The sequence below is a fragment of the Lepidochelys olivacea genome (assembly GCF_965140295.1).
Source record: "Lepidochelys olivacea isolate rLepOli2 genome assembly, chromosome: 5".
Lineage (NCBI taxonomy): Eukaryota > Metazoa > Chordata > Testudines > Cheloniidae > Lepidochelys > Lepidochelys olivacea.
The window spans coordinates 3,346,335-3,362,355 of record NC_140415.1 but is presented as its reverse complement, the minus strand read 5'-3'; the positions used below and the strand labels follow the sequence as shown (position 1 = coordinate 3,362,355).

Here is a 16,021-nt window from a genome sequence, read left to right as displayed (position 1 = left end):
GGGGACCCGTCGCGTGGCGTCTTGACATCCAGATGGCGTGTGTCTTCCTAAAACATCCGCTCCAGCGAGGCCACAAGCCACTGGGCTGGAAGCAGGAATCCCTGGGCGGGGTCTCTAGCCCATCCAGGAGGCCAGACAAGATGATCTCCTGACCTGCTGGGTTGAGCCTCTCTGACTCTGCGGCTGATCTCCGTCCATGCCCAGGAGGAGCTCACCAGCCGCCACCGGGCATGCTGTCTCTGTCGGTGCCCCGAGCCGCAGACCGAACTGGCTGGACTCATGGAGACCCCTAATGTATCATCCCAGCTGCGGGAGGAAGATCAGAGGAAGTGCAGTGCCTGGGGAGATCGTCCCTACAGGGCAAGAGTCTAACGATGGCTTCTTTAAAAGAGGCCAGTAGGCGGGTCCATCCGGGCAGCAGCGGGGTCTCTGCCTCCACTCACCCCCAGGGGCAGGGCTGGAAGGGAGAGGCCGCGCGCTCCAGCTCTTCAGCCTCCGGGGTGAGCAATACCGGCTGGAACTCGAGCCGAGAAATCGGCACAGGTGCTTTGACCCGGATCCGGGCGATTTCCGTCTCTTCCCAGGGAGAAATGCTCCATTCTGTGGGCCCCGTCCAGCCAGGTCAGTCTCCACCTGGGACAGTGCCACCCCTGGGGCGCTGAGGGACTCTGCCGGATGTGCTAGGCAGGGGGTCAAACACCTGGATCCCAGAGCAGATGGAGGGGCCAGCTGATGGCCAGTGCATGGATTCCCCAGCTGCGAGGGCCTGGGACATGGCTTTGGGAGGCGCCTCTCCTGACCCCTGCACGGAGATCAAACCGCCTTGCCGCACGGGAAGGAGATGGGTTCACACCTCAGACCTGTTTGGTTACAGCAGTTACCTTTGATTACAGAATCCTCGTCAGTCTGATGGCCGATAGAAAGGGCAGGGGAGAGGGTGCGGGCCCCGTTCATATAGACAGGGGAGGGGCAGGGGGGTCATCTGGTTCCAAGCCAGCCCAATGTTCGGCGGGGGGGATTCAGGACTGGGGTTCCAGCCCGGCTCGTTACAGAGACAGCTCAGCACAGCGGTGACTTGTGGCCCGTATCAGACGTGGATTGGGACGAAGTGGGCAGAGATGGGGGGGTCTTGCCTGCGGGGGGCTAGAGGTTGGCATTCAGGGCTGTGTGGTGGGCGCATGACTATGAGCGACGGGCATGCGCCCAGAGGGCACTTGGCACCCAGAAGGCAATGAAAGAGGCTGCAAATTGATTACATGATCCAACCTAAGGAAGCAAAGATCTGGGGTGGGAGGGCGGTTCTGTGCACTGACCCCCCTGTTCTAGCAGCACCCCAGACAGCTCCCCTGCGTGCTGAACCAGGCAGGGATCCTGGCATGGACCCAGGGCTGAGCGCGGGGAGCCGGGCAGGGGAAGGGCGTCCCTGGAGTGATGGGGGAAGGAGACAGTGTCATGGCCGCTTCCACAAAGCGAGGAGCTCAGGAGCTGTCCCTGGGCCAGTCCGTGCTGGGGAGGGGGCAGCAAAGGGCTAGCAGCCTGGGGACAGTGCAGGGACTCTCCTGGCTCAGCCTGGCCCCGGGCGGGACGCTCCTGTTGCTTGGGCTGGACTCTTCCACCCGGAGCAGGGGAAGTGCCCCGGCCCTTGGGGGCGTCAGCCTGTGACTGGGCTAACGGGGATCCCGCTGGCTTGAGAACACACAGCTCCAGCTTTCTGCTTGGCTGCCCGGCCCTTCCTGGGAGCGGGGAGAGCCCACAGCACCTGCCGGAGGATGGGCGCAGGCTTGCCTTGCAGTGTGGGCCAGGTCCCTCCCCACCCCAGAAAGAAGCTGTCAGCTTCATCCTTTTCCTCAAAGGATTCCCACCCCGCAACTCTTGGGACAGTCAGGGAGACAGGACGGACCCCAGCGGGGCCCCAGGGACCATGGGTTGGGGGCGGAGACAAGGCAGACCCCGGCGGGGCCCCAGGGACCACAGGGGAGACGGGATGCACCCCAGCGAGGCCCCAGGGATGACAGAGAAGATGGCGCAGACCCCAGCGGGGCCTCAGGGATGGTGCGGGAGATGGGACGGATGCCTGCAGGGCCCCTGAGGCAACGGGATACGGGACGGACCCCAGCGGGGACATGAGAATGTCGGAGACAGGATGGAACCCGGTGGGGCCTCAATAGGGTGACCAGATGTCCCAATTTTATAGGGACAGTCCCGATTTTTGGGTCTTTTTCTGATATAGGCTCCTATTACCCCCTACCCTCTGTACCGATTTTTCACACTTGCTGTCTGGTCACCCAAGGCCCCAGGGATGACAGAGGAGACAGGATGGACCCCAGCGGGACCCCAGTGGGCCCCCAGGGACAAGGGAGGGGGAGGGATAGCTCAGTGGTTTGATCATTGGCCTGCTAAACCCAGGGTTGTGAGTTCAATCCTTGAGGGGGCCATTTAGGGATGTGGAGCAAAAATTGGGGATTGGTCCTGCTTTGAGCAGGGGTGGGACTAGATGACCTCCTGAGGTCCCTTCCAACCCTGGTATTCTATGATTCTATGACGGACCCCAGCAGGGCCCCAGGGATGACGGGGGAGACGGGACGGACCCCAGCAGGGAAACAGGACAGATCCTTTCAGGGCTGCAGAGCAGGAGGAGGGATGGCCGCTGTGGTTCTGGAGTGCGAGGTCAATGAGGGAATGGGACAGGAGGTAGCAGGTTTCCATCTGGCCCCATGGCAGGCCTGAAGGAAGCTCCAAACCTTGGCTGCATCCCAGCGGCTGGTTCTCCCACCCCCACCCCTTGCCAATGTGGGGCCAGCGGAGCTGGGCTGGGCAGACTGGGAGAGGCAGCCCGGGGGGCGCTGGCATTGTAGCTGCTTGGTGTGGTGTGCACCTGCAGTGGTGGGAACCAGCTGACCCCCGAGGGTCCCAGCCCCTGTGAACAGGGCACTGCCATTTGCCCAGGCCGTGAATCACGGCTTGTGGCCTGGCAAGGCTGTGCCCAAGGCTCGGTGCCGTTCGCCTGCCCACTGCTCCGGGGGTGAACTGGGCTCGGTGCCCGCGACCGGCTTCCCGGCTCCCTGTCCCTCCCCGTTGGCGTCCCTCTGGCTGTGTGTGCACTGAGCCGGGCTCCCCGGCGGGTTAGCCGGGCGGTTACCATGGCAGGCAGCAGAAGAGGAGAATGCTGGGCGGTGCTGGGAGACGGGCTGGGAGTGGGGGTCAAAGCAGGGAAGGACAGCGGGGAGGTGGAACCCCGGAGAGCTGGCTTCAATGTCCTGCTCTGCTACAGACTGCCTGGGTGACCTCAGGCAAGTCCCTGCACCAATCCCAGCCTGTCGAAGGGGAGATAATCCTTCCTTGCTGCTGCCCTGTCTGCCTCATCCACGGGCAGGGACCATTTCCCACTAGGTGTCTGTACAGCGCCTGGCACAGGGGGGTCCTGATCTCTGCTGGGGCTTCTCGGTGCTACCATGCCACACCGAATACCGATCGTCTGGATCGCTAGGCCCGCCAGCTTTCGTTGGGGCAGGGCCCGCGGGAGCAGGCCCAGCAGTCAGCAGCGGGTAAGTGGCGTGGTTGAAGGTGCCGGATCAAGGCAGTTTATCACCTTCCTCTTTCAAGTCACTGTTCAGGGCCTCAGCCACCTAACCGCCTACAAACAAGGGACTCTCCCGCTGCCGGGGACAGCAGAACTGGAGCCGTGAGAGATGAGCCCCGCCCAAACTGCCGGGATCTGACCCTTCTCCCACCGCCCCGTGTCCAGGCGGCCTGTGTAGCAGTGCTTCGGAGGGCTGATTTATTTGTCATGCTCGTGTCACTCCGTTCTCACGAGCCCACTGCACCTGGCTCCGAGGGACGTGAGAGATGCGGCTGCTAACAGGGAGGCTGAGGGATGGCGACTCACACAATCATTGATTCGTTGTATTATAAGACTTCAGCTGAGGTCAGGGCCCTGTTGTGCCGGGTACTTAGGGTTACCAAACGTGTCCAGTTTTCGACCGGAGCACCCAACTCTCCTGAGTCCCAGCCCATTTGCCCTACCCACTGGACCACGCTGCCTGCAGCTACTTGAAAACACTAGGCTCACAGTCTCCCTATAAAGCATCTGGCTTTGGGGGGTCAAGCAGCCTCTCCCTAGCCCCTCGTCTGTTGTGCAGCGTCTTGAACTGTGAGTTTGTTGAGCCAGGACCGTACCAATCTCTGGGTGTGGACAGCGCCCTGCACTGTGCCTGCTGGTGAGATTCAGAAAATCACGGCCGCACTGCAGGACCGCCGAGGACGAAGCCCGTTGGGAAGCTGAGGAAGGGATAATGGAGTCCAGCCGTGGCAGCCCGTGGTGTGTCTGGCTGTGATCCAGTCACTGGGCTAGGACGGCTAGTGCCCCGGGCCCGGGTGGGTCTGGGAAGGGAGAGAAGGCGGCTTGTTCCTTGCAAACTCCGCGGCAGCTGTCTGGAGCTGCTGCACTGTGCAGAGCACAGGGGTAAGTCCCCCGGGAGATGGGGCAGTGCGCAGAGGGTAAGTGTGGCGGTCAAAGGTGCCGGATCAAGACAATTTATCACCCGCCGTTCTCAACGGGGAGCTCGCTGGCCCTGCGCGCTTCAGACAGGAATGAGTTAATCCTGCCAGCGCCTCCCGGAGGCCGCCAGGAGTGTCCCCATTGCACAGCTAGGCCCAGGGAGGCAGGCAGAGTGGAGATGCCAGGAGATCAGCGGGGCCCACCGGTCCTGGGCTCTTCGGAGCCGGGAGCCCTGCAGCCTGGCCAGTAGCCTGGGGCGAGTTCAAGTCCAGCGTGAGCTGGTGTATTTCCGTGGGCCCGGGAGCCCCCGACTCCTCGGTGTGTGCGGCTCTCTCCATCCCACACACAGCCCCTCTCTCGGTTATAATTTATGTCCCCAGGCAATTACCCGCTGTGCACTCCCATTTCCTGCCCCAGCTGCCGAACGCTCGGGCTGGCTTTCATTTTAATAAGGGATGGTTGCCCTCCAAATTGACATTGATTCATTGGGGCTGATTCGGGCCGGACGCTTTACGACCCGACCCGGGGCTGGGAACGGAAGGGCGGAGCGGCTGGTGCTAATCCTTCCCCGGCCCTGCACTTTAGGATTCAGCTGATGAGCTGGAGAGAGGGGGCTGGTGCGGGTGGGGGAGGGGCAGGGCTGTCTGGACCCCGCTCCCAGAGAAACAGGGTTTGTGTGCGGGGGTGAGATTCACATCAGCAATGCCCGATGTGTGCACTTGGGTCAGTGGGGGACGAGGTGGGGGATTGTGCCCCAGCCCCTCCAGGCCTGACCTTTTGTATTCTTTTGTAAAGTGAGGCGGTAACTCCTAGTGGTGCAGAGCTCACAGGGCAACGCACACACACAAACGCACACCCAGCCGTGCACACAGCCGGGCACGAAACCAACACACGTGTGCACAGCCGGGCACGCACAAGCAGGCCTGCGCACAGCCACAAACACACGTGCGCACGGCTGGGCACGCACAAGCAGGCCTGCGCACAGACACAAACACACGTGCACACGGCCGGGCACGCACAAGCAGGCCGGTGCACAGACACCAACACACGTGTACACAGCCGGGCACGCACAAGCAGGCCTGCACACAGACACCAACACACGTGCACACAGCCGGGCACGCACAAGCAGGCCTGCGCACAGACACAAACACACGTGCACACGGCCGGGCACGCACAAGCAGGCCGGTGCACAGCCACAAACACACGTGCGCACGGCCAGGCACGCACAAGCAGGCCTGCACACAGCCACAAACACACGTGCACACAGCCGGGCACACACAAGCAGGCCGGCACACAGACACAGACACACGTGCACACAGCCGGGCACGCACAAGCAGGCCTGCACACAGACACAAACACACGTGCACACAGCCGGGCACGCACAAGCAGGCCTGCACACAGACACAAACACACGTGCACACAGCCGGGCACGCACAAGCAGGCCGGCGCACAGCCACAAACACACATGCGCACGGCCGGGCACGCACAAGCAGGCCGGCACACAGACACAGACACACGTGCGCACGGCCGGGCACGCACAAGCAGGCCGGCACACAGACACAGACACACGTGCGCACGGCCGGGCACACACAAGCAGGCCTGCGCACAGACACAGACACACGTGCGCACAGCCAGGCACACACAAGCAGGCCTGCACACAGCCACAAACACACGTGCACACAGCCGGGCACGCACAAGCAGGCCTGCGCACAGACACAAACACACGTGCACATGGCCGGGCACGCACAAGCAGGCCGGTGCACAGCCACAAACACACGTGCGCACGGCCGGGCACGCACAAGCAGGCCGGCACACAGACACAGACACACGTGCGCACGGCCGGGCACGCACAAGCAGGCCTGCGCACAGACACAGACACACGTGCACACAGCCAGGCACACACAAGCAGGCCGGCACACAGACACAGACACACGTGCGCACGGCCGGGCACGCACAAGCAGGCCGGCACACAGACACAGACACACGTGCGCACGGCCGGGCACACACAAGCAGGCCTGCGCACAGACACAGACACACGTGCGCACAGCCAGGCACACACAAGCAGGCCTGCACACAGCCACAAACACACGTGCACACAGCCGGGCACGCACAAGCAGGCCTGCGCACAGACACAAACACACGTGCACATGGCCGGGCACGCACAAGCAGGCCGGTGCACAGCCACAAACACACGTGCGCACGGCCGGGCACGCACAAGCAGGCCGGCACACAGACACAGACACACGTGCGCACGGCCGGGCACGCACAAGCAGGCCTGCGCACAGACACAGACACACGTGCACACAGCCAGGCACACACAAGCAGGCGGGCACACAGACACAGACACACGTGCGCACAGCCGGGCACGCACAAGCAGGCCGGCACACAGATACAGACACACGTGCACACAGCCGGGCACACACAAGCAGGCCGGCACACAGACACAGACACACGTGCGCACGGCCGGGCACGCACAAGCAGGCCGGCACACAGACACAGACACACGTGTGCACGGCCGGGCACGCACAAGCAGGCCAGCACACAGACACAGACACACGTGCGCACGGCCGGGCACGCACAAGCAGGCCTGCGCACAGACACAGACACACGTGCGCACAGCCAGGCACACACAAGCAGGCCGGCACACAGACACAGACACACGTGCGCACGGCCGGGCACGCACAAGCAGGCCTGCGCACAGACACAAACACACGTGCACACGGCCGGGCACGCACAAGCAGGCCAGTGCACAGCCACAAACACACGTGCGCATGGCCAGGCACACACAAGCAGGCCTGCACACAGCCATAAACACACGTGCACACAGCCGGGCACACACAAGCAGGCCTGCACACAGACACAAACACACGTGCACACAGCCGGGCACGCACAAGCAGGCCTGCACACAGACACAAACACACGTGCACACAGCCGGGCACGCACAAGCAGGCCTGCACACAGACACAAACACACGCGCACACAGCCGGGTACGCACAAGCAGGCCTGCACACAGCCACAAACACACGTGCACACAGCCGGGCACGCACAAGCAGGCCGGCACACAGACACAGACACACGTGCGCACGGCCGGGCACGCACAAGCAGGCCGGCACACAGACACCAACACACGTGCACACAGCCGGGCACACACAAGCAGGCCGGCACACAGACACAGACACACGTGCACACAGCCGGGCATGCACAAGCAGGCCGGCACACAGACACCAACACACGTGCACACAGCCGGGCACACACAAGCAGGCCGGCACACAGACACAGACACACGTGCACACAGCCGGGCACACACAAGCAGGCCGGCACACAGACACAGACACACGTGCGCACGGCCGGGCACGCACAAGCAGGCTGGCGCACAGCCACAAACACACGTGCACACAGCCGGGCACGCACAAGCAGGCCTGCGCACAGACACCAACACACGTGCACACAGCCGGGCATGCACAAGCAGGCCGGCACACAGACACCAACACACGTGCACACAGCCGGGCATGCACAAGCAGGCCGGCGCACAGCCACAAACACACGTGCGCACGGCCGGGCACGCACAAGCAGGCCGGCACACAGACACAGACACACGTGCACACAGCCGGGCACGCACAAGCAGGCCGGCACACAGACACAGACACACGTGCACACAGCCGGGCATGCACAAGCAGGCCGGCACACAGACACAAACACACGTGCGCACGGCCGGGCACACACAAGCAGGCGCGTGGGCAGACAGGTGTATGCTGTGACTCAGGTCGGGCTGACCTTTGGCAAGAGCCACTGGAGGCCGATGTGCCAGGAACCATGGCCACTCCCCGCACCGTTGCGGGTGACACTGTGCAGCCCAGCTCCCACGCTTGCTCCACCGCACCTGATCTGACACCCCCAGCAGCGGTCCAGGCGGCGTCCTTCAATGCCCAGCCCTCCTGCCCCATAGCTCAGCAGGGCAGCCTGGCCGTAGCCGTCACGAAGAGGTCAAAAGTCCCCCACCCCTTCCCTCCCCACATTGAGTGACACACAAGTGTCAGGCCCTGGATCAGGCAGGAAATGTGGCGGTTTGTTCATCTGGCGTATGGAAGGCACGATGGCCCGGGCTGTCAGTGGCACGTGTTCAGTGCCGGGTGCCCTTCCCGCCCCTGGTACCCCCCCCTCCCCGGCTGAATGCCAGGGCCACAGTCAGGGCTGCATTGAGCCCCTGGCAACCAAGAGGAGACTTCAACCAGGCAGCCTCCTCCACCGAGGGTTAGCCCCTCTCAGCCCAGCAGCTGCCCTACCAGGGAGCCCTCCAGTCGTGCTCCGCGACAGGGCAGCAAACATGCTGCTGCCCAGGTGCTAAGCAGCCCCGACCTGCCATGGCACACAGCAGAGGGTGAGAGGCCAGGGCCCGGGCTGGGTTCTGTTCCCAGCTCTCAGCTCTCCTTGTGACCTTGAGCAAGTTGTGTTTGAGGCAGGGATGGTCTGGCAGTATGTGTCCATGCAGCACCCAGCACAATCGGGCCTTGATCTCAGCTGGGGACTCTTAGTGCCCCTTGAACACCAATAATTAATCACAGCAACTCGTGAGCGGGTAACGCAGCGCCGTGGGTCTGCAGAGACGGGGGGGTTGGATCTGTCCGTGTTTTCCAAGCCCAGGGTCCAGGGCACGTGGTGGGAGTGAGCCAGCAGTGCAGATCCTGGCTTTCCAGGCTGTTGACACTGGGCCAAGCACAGCTGTGGTCAGGTCTCTATTGACATGGACGAGCGTGCTGGAATTGCTTTCGGTTTTAACACGTTTTATTTAACCTGATTTACAGACTTGGCTTGGACACGTTTTCAGGACAGCGCATTTATTGATTCACAAACTAAATCCAAATCATCGGGGAGCGAGTGGCGGTCACCAGTTCAGTGATGCTGCTGCCCAGGGTTGGGACCCTTTCAGCTCTCACAAGCTAAGCAGGGCTGGGTTAGGTCAGGGCTTAGACGGGAGACATCCGAAGACAACCTGCATTGGGGTGGGTAGCGATACTGGGGAATTAGGCTGTGCAGCAGCGAGCAGTGTGGGTGACTTGGGCCAGGTCTACACTCAAAAGCCGACCCAGCTACGTTGCCCGAGGGGTCATTGCCGCTTGGAGAGGTGGATCAACTCCCGCCCTGGGAGAACCCCTAAGGTGCCGGGAGCAGGGTCACGACTCAGTAGGGGGTGATCTCTCTTCCCCATTGTGGGGCTGGAAAGGCAGTGGTTCTTGGAGGAGAAGTGAAAGAGGCTTTGTGACTCAGAGAGTGGCCTTGTGTCTCTCTAACTTCCCCCTGCGGTTTCTTTTGGGCACAGTGTCCTTGGGTGCCATGGTGGATTGCTGTGTGCTGTGGGGTGCTGGTGGAAGGAGATGGCTAGCGACAGTTAACGGGTTCCGTTCCAGTTGCCTTGCACACGCTGCTTTGGCCTCTCTGCCTTCCTGCAAAGGAGGAAAATGCCACTTTTTTGCAGCCCCTGAATCCTTGGGGTCGTAGGACACAAGTGCATTGAGCTTGTTGGACTCAGCCTAGCCTCGTCATCCCCTGGTACAATTCGATTCACTGTGTCTGCCTGGGAGATGCACGGGGCGTGAATAGCAGGGACCCTGGGAGCTGTGCGGGGTGGGTTGGCATAGCTGTCAAGCAGGGATGGAGGGGCCTGCTGGGCCCTGCTTGCGCTTTCCCTGACTTTACCCAAGCTTGTTACCCTGCCGCTCACAAAGGCAGAAATTCCCTCCTTGTTAAGAAATGCTAATAACATCTGTGCTTATCCAAGCAGCCCCGGCTCCCGGACTCCCAAGGTGGGGAGATTAACTAGAGGAAGGAACCGTGTGCATTTGTCTTTTGGTGGCATAAAGCCAGCTTGCAGAGCTATGAGGGCATTGGGCAGCTATTGTTATGGGCATTTTCGGATCTCAGCATTTCCCCCAGCCTCTCGGCCAGCCAGCCCCAGGGGGATAAGCCCATCCCACAGGTGCCGTTCCTAGCCCTGTCTGCGGGTCAGGAATGTTGCTGAACCCAGGTGGGTGATGCTGCAGGAGGAGCGGTGCCCCCTTCCTTCCCTTGTTTTGTTTGAGCCTGGCTTTCGTGTGTGTTTTCCTGTTTATCTAAAGGGCTGGCCCCTTCCGCACCCAAATTGCTGGTGATCCTGGGAGGATTAAGGAGCTCTGAGCTGCTGAAAAAGCTCCTTTTCGTCCCTCGCCAGGCAGCAAAGAAGCAAATCCCGTTTCCCCCTGTAATGCCAAGAGGACGGCAAGAGACTCTGCACTTCCTGTCCCAAATGGCTGCAGCACCGTCAGCTGCTCAACAGCCGCCGCGCCCCACCCCAGAGGTGGATGCATCACGACAGCGCTCCCTGTGCACGCCAAGCCCCTGGCCATGGACAAGGCTGTGTAAATGCTGGATCGCTACCAGAGCTGCCCTCCCAGGGGTGGGTCCGCAGCTGACCAGAGCCCCTGTCCAGGCCTTGGCTCGTGGCGGGGGAACTGCACGTGGGGGGCGACCCGCAGGGCGCTGTGCGGGGCCTCCTCAGACCAGACCTTTCCCCGAGCCTGGGGGGTTGCCTTGGGGATTCCTTCCCCTGCCTCCTTGGAGGGCCAGGGCTTAGGGGAGAGGGAGCAGGCGGGAGGGGCGGGGGGATGGGGAAGCAGCACAGAACAGGCCTGTCAAGCTTGGAGGAGCCAGCGGGTCAAAGAGGTTAACCTGAACAAATCCCCTCATTGACTTCCTGTCGTCTTCAGCCATGAACTAATAGCAGGAGGCTGGGGGTGGGGGTGGCGGAGCGGGGCTGAGAGGGAAGGGGCTGCGGGGAGGAGGGGAGGGCTGCGCGGGACCCCCCACTGAGCAGCCCTTGCCAGGGGTCCTTCCTCGGATGCAGAGACAGAGCCGTGGGGTGGGGGATGGGGAGACCCAGGGGCTGTACCAGAAGAGGCCTGGGGAGCGAACCCTGCATGTTCTGGGGAGGGGACACTGCCGGGCCAGGGCCCCGGTCCTGCCCCCAGTCACCAGCTAAGGGCCTGATCCCTGTGCCACCGGGGTCAGCGGAATGGCTCTCGTTGATTTCAGGGCCCAACCCCTACTGGCTCCTCTGGATTTACACCTGTGTGACCGAGGGCAGAACCTGGGCCATATGGTTTGAATTCAGCGTCTCCTCCCCTGGCGGCTGCCTCTGGATTTATGGAAAAGGGAGAGGATTTCAAACCCTTCCAACTTACCGCCACCATCCATGCCCTCCCCAAGGGTTTGCATTTCCTCTGGTGCGCTGGTTTCACCTTGGTTTCTCGTCACTTTCATGGCCTGTGTGCCTTAGCTTGGAGAGAAGGGAGATGGATAGAAAGGGGTAGGAGGTTTAGAAAGGGGCTAGGACAGCTGCCTTCTGGGAACCACAACAGACCCGACCTCCGTGTTGGCCAGATTCGGGAGCATCCTGTGACAGGAATTTAGGAATTGCCAGGCCCCATCAGCCCAGGGGCTCATCCTGCCTCTGGTGGCCAGCACCAGCTCGTTCGGAGGAAGGGACAAGATACCCCCTTCCCCCCCACAGCAAAGAATAACTCATCCATCAGGAAGTTTCTGTCTGTCCCCCTTCAGAAGAGGGTCATTCCCTGAAGTAGAAGGAGGTCAGATCATTTCCAAAGCTCTGAGTTATTTTTCATCCTTATGATTTTGACTCTGGATAGTCTTGTTATTCGTATCCTTTTCTGGATCCTGCTCAGCTCTCGGGCCTCAGCAATATCTTGTGGTAGTGAGTTCCTCTGGCTATTTGTGTCTTGTGTGGAAAAAATAATTCCTTCCATCTGTTTTAAATTTGCTTCATTCCCAGCTTATACTTCCTTTTCACTGAGCATCCCCTGGTCCCTGCGTTCTGAGGCTGGGTGAAGAGCAGCATCCCTTCTCCTTTTGTTGCCCATTCGCTACTTTCTATCCTTCTGTCCTGCCCCTCTTTCTCACCTCCTCTCTAAAGTAACAGATCCCAGTCTTTCCAGTCCCTCTTCAGAAGCATTCCTATGCCTTTAATCACGTGACACGAAAATTGAGGGAGGGGTAAATATTGAAGAGGGCAGGTCATTGATTCAGAAATATCTGGATCACTGGGTAAACTGGGTGCAAGCAACCAGTATGTATTTTAATACAGCAAAAATTGGAAAATTACCCATCTAGGAACCAAGGATGCAGGCCACACTTACAGAATGGGGGACTATGTCCTGGGAAGCCAGGAGTCTGGGGGTCGGGGTGGATAATCAGCTGAACATGCACTCCCAGTGTGACGCTGTGGCCAAAGGGGTTACTGTGATCCTTGGACGCCTAAACGGGCAAATCTCAAGGAGGAGCAGAGAGATTGTTTTACCTCTGTGCTTGGCACTGGTGCGGCCGCTGCTGGGATCCTGTGGAATACCAGCTCTGGGGCCCACAATTCCAGAAGTGTGTTGATAAATGGTAGCGGGTTCAGGGAGGAGCCGTGAGAATGAGGAAGGGATTCGAAAACCTGCCTTAGAGTGAGAGACTCCAGGAGCTCAATCTCTTTAGCTGAACAAAGAGAAGGCGAAGGGGTGACTTGATCCCAGTTGATAAGCACCTACTTGGGGAACAATAAAGGGTTCTTCAGTCCAGCAGAGGAAGGTCTAACACGATCCAATGGCTGGACGTTGAAGCTAGACAAATTCAGACTGGAAATAAGATGTAAATTTTTAACCATGGGAGTAATTAACCAGTGGTACAATCTATCAAGGGTCGAGGTGGGTTCTCCATCCCTGGCAATTTTTAAATCAATATTGGATGTTTTTCTGAAAGCTCTGCTCCAGGAATTATTGGGGGGCAGGTCTCTGGCCTGTGTGTTACCAGGAGGTCAGACTAGATGATCACAATCACAGAATCATAGAATATCAGGGTTGGAAGGGACCTCAGGAGATCATCTCGTCCAACCCCCTGCTCAAAGCAGGACCAACCCCAACTAAATCATCCCTTCTGGCCTTGCAATCTATGAATCATTCTCAGCATCTGTCTCTGAACCCCCTCGAATTCTACTGTATCCTGTTACGAGATGGGGTGACGGGAATAGATCACAGTATCCCCATTAAACCACTACCACGTTCCACCCCAGAACTGGGCGAAGGGAGTCTGCTGAGTGCTTTGTGCTGCAGGGGGCTAGAGAAACACCAGCGATGACGCTGACAGCTTTGCATGGGGATGGGGATTGCTCGTAGTGGGGAGGGGTGGCGAGCGGAGGTTCCTGGCTGACAGACAAATGCCGTTAGTAAAAGTCTGCTGGGAATTTCTGTCACTCGTCCAAAGCACATTAGCGGCTGCCGGGACTTAAGCTGATGACATGGGAGGGAAAATTGGGCTTCTATGGGCAGATGAGAGAGGATTTGGGTCACGCCTGCTGGGCTGGGGTGGAGAGGTCAGAGGATGCCGGCTGCGGGGAAGTTTGTGTCTTCCAGTGGACAGGGTGTCAGATCAGCAGCAGAGTGATACACGGGGACCGGGACTAAACTCATGCCTGGGTTTGGAGGCCAGCCAGCCCAGTTCTGAGCCTTGCAGCAGCCTCTCTGGGATTCCTCTTTCCATCCTCCCCCCAGCACCTTCCCCAGCCAAGGCAGAAATGCCCTGGCTCCCGGGGAGAGGGGCTGCGAGGGCAAAGCGGTGCGTGGCCCTGCAGATACTTCAGCAGGGAGCTGCTGCTGGTTTGGGGAAGGGAAAAGGAAGAAGTGAGGGGGGAGGGAGCAGTGCCAGGGGGGGGGGGGACTTTTGAAGGGAAAAGAGGGGCCGAATGCTGATGAAGGAGGGAAGAGTGGAGAATGAGAGGAGTGGGGGATGGTGGAAGGACCCCCCCAGTGTAGGTGTTGGGGGAAGGGCAGCCTTGTGGCTGAGGCACTACCCTGGGACACAGGACGCCAGATTCCCTTCCTTCCTCTGCCACAGGCTGCTTGTCTGACCTTGGGCAAGTCATTGAATCAGTCCGTGCCTCAGTTTCTCTGTCTGGAAGATGCGGGTGTGGATCCTGCCCGGCTTCACAGGGTGGTGGAGAGGGTAAATTCCTCAATGAGGAGGGTTGAGGGAGAAGCATGGAAAAGCCAGTATGGGAAATAACAAGCAGAAGGCTGGCGGATTTACTAGCCTCAGCTCCAGGCAGCCTGAGCTGGACGCCAAGTGGAAGGCTGAGAGCAGCGTAGGGGGTGAGTGGGGGAAGGGCACGGGGCACAGGGCCAACGCCATGGGCCCAAGGCCAAGGGGCAGAGCAAACAGTCCCTCACCTTTCCCAAAGCTGGGTTAATGTTTGAAACGCAGCCCGAGTGGGACAGTCTGGGGCTGGGGTTTAATGACCTGCCGGATCAGCCGCATTATCAGCGCTTATTAAACCTGCTGCCCTATAAAATGATGTTAAATATTAAGCATGGATGAAAGGTTGTGTTTGGATGGGGAGGGGGCGGCAGAAAGGTCACCCTGACTGGGAAACTGCAAAGGGCTATGGGGAGGGGAGCTGCTATGTGGGGGCTCTTCTCTGTAGGGGGCTGACCACGCGCTCCCCTCTACAGCAGGTCCCGGACCCCCGGGCGGAGCTTGGGATGCTGCATCACCCCGGTCTGGCTCCCTGTCCAGGGAGATGTTATGGATCGCGGGGCCCTGGAGGCAGAGGTGGGATGGCCGGCTCCTCTGGTACCATGGAGCCATAGCCTGCAGGCTGGCTCCTGCCTTTGGCAAAAGGCAATGGATCGCGCTGCAGAAAGCTTCCCGGCCACCCCAGTCCCGGAACCGCTCGCTGACGCCAGCGGGATGCCTCAGCAAAGCTCTAACGGGGGGTCCCTAAAACCACGAAGTGCCAGATTCAGTGGGGGTGGGTGCTGTTTAGAGCAGGCTGCCAGGTGCCCACCCAAGGTTGCCTGGCACCCAGGCGGGTAGCAGTGCCCTTCAGAGAGGGACACGTAGATTTGCAAGCAGCTCCGTTTAATTCAGCCAGCACTAATAAAAAGCAACTCCTTAACCATTAACTTATTAACGGCTGGATCAGGCCCCGCGGCCATTCCCCAGCCAGTGAGGCGAGCTGGATTCTGACACTTGGCAGGTTTATGCGAAGCCAGCATGCAAGGTCACAGGATACATCCGCCCTGGCCCACGCTTAGCGCTGGCTCCGGCTGGCAGGTGCCCCGGGGGAGTGATGGCGCTGCAGACCAAAGCCCTGTGCTTATCCCTGGGCCGCAGCCGCCTGACACACATTCCCAGTGGGCCTCAGTCCAGCCCTCAGGGCCAGAGCTTGGCCTCTCGGCCACTGGGGCCAGTGGTGCTTGGGGTGAGGATCCTTGCCCAGTGGGAATTGGCTGAGATCCACCAACTCATGTCACCTGCCAGATGGGAGAGGCCGGTCAGCCAGCGCTGACTGAGCACCAGTGACCTCCAGGTGACCTGCCCAGACCCAGCCCCTGTCGAATCCCCCCAGCAGCTGCATGGAGCCCTCAGTCTGTGCTCTCTGGTTGCCAGGAGGGGCCTGCCCCCCATTGCACAGGGCAGGAGTCCTGCAAGCCCACT

At 60.4% G+C, this 16,021-nt stretch overlaps 1 protein-coding gene and 1 long non-coding RNA gene across 3 annotated transcripts in view; one reads left to right on the top strand and one right to left on the bottom strand.

The window, feature by feature from the left end:
• ARID3C (AT-rich interaction domain 3C) overlaps positions 1 to 16,021 on the top strand; it is a 158,027-nt gene that overhangs the window by 43,989 nt on the left and 98,017 nt on the right. The gene's annotated exons all lie outside the window — the stretch shown is intronic.
• LOC311520300 lies at positions 9,296 to 14,631 on the bottom strand. The gene is made up of 3 exons (XR_014711547.1): positions 14,434 to 14,631; positions 11,713 to 11,807; positions 9,296 to 9,939 (listed from the first exon to the last, which is right to left on the bottom strand). It is a non-coding gene; the product is annotated as an uncharacterized lncRNA (long non-coding RNA).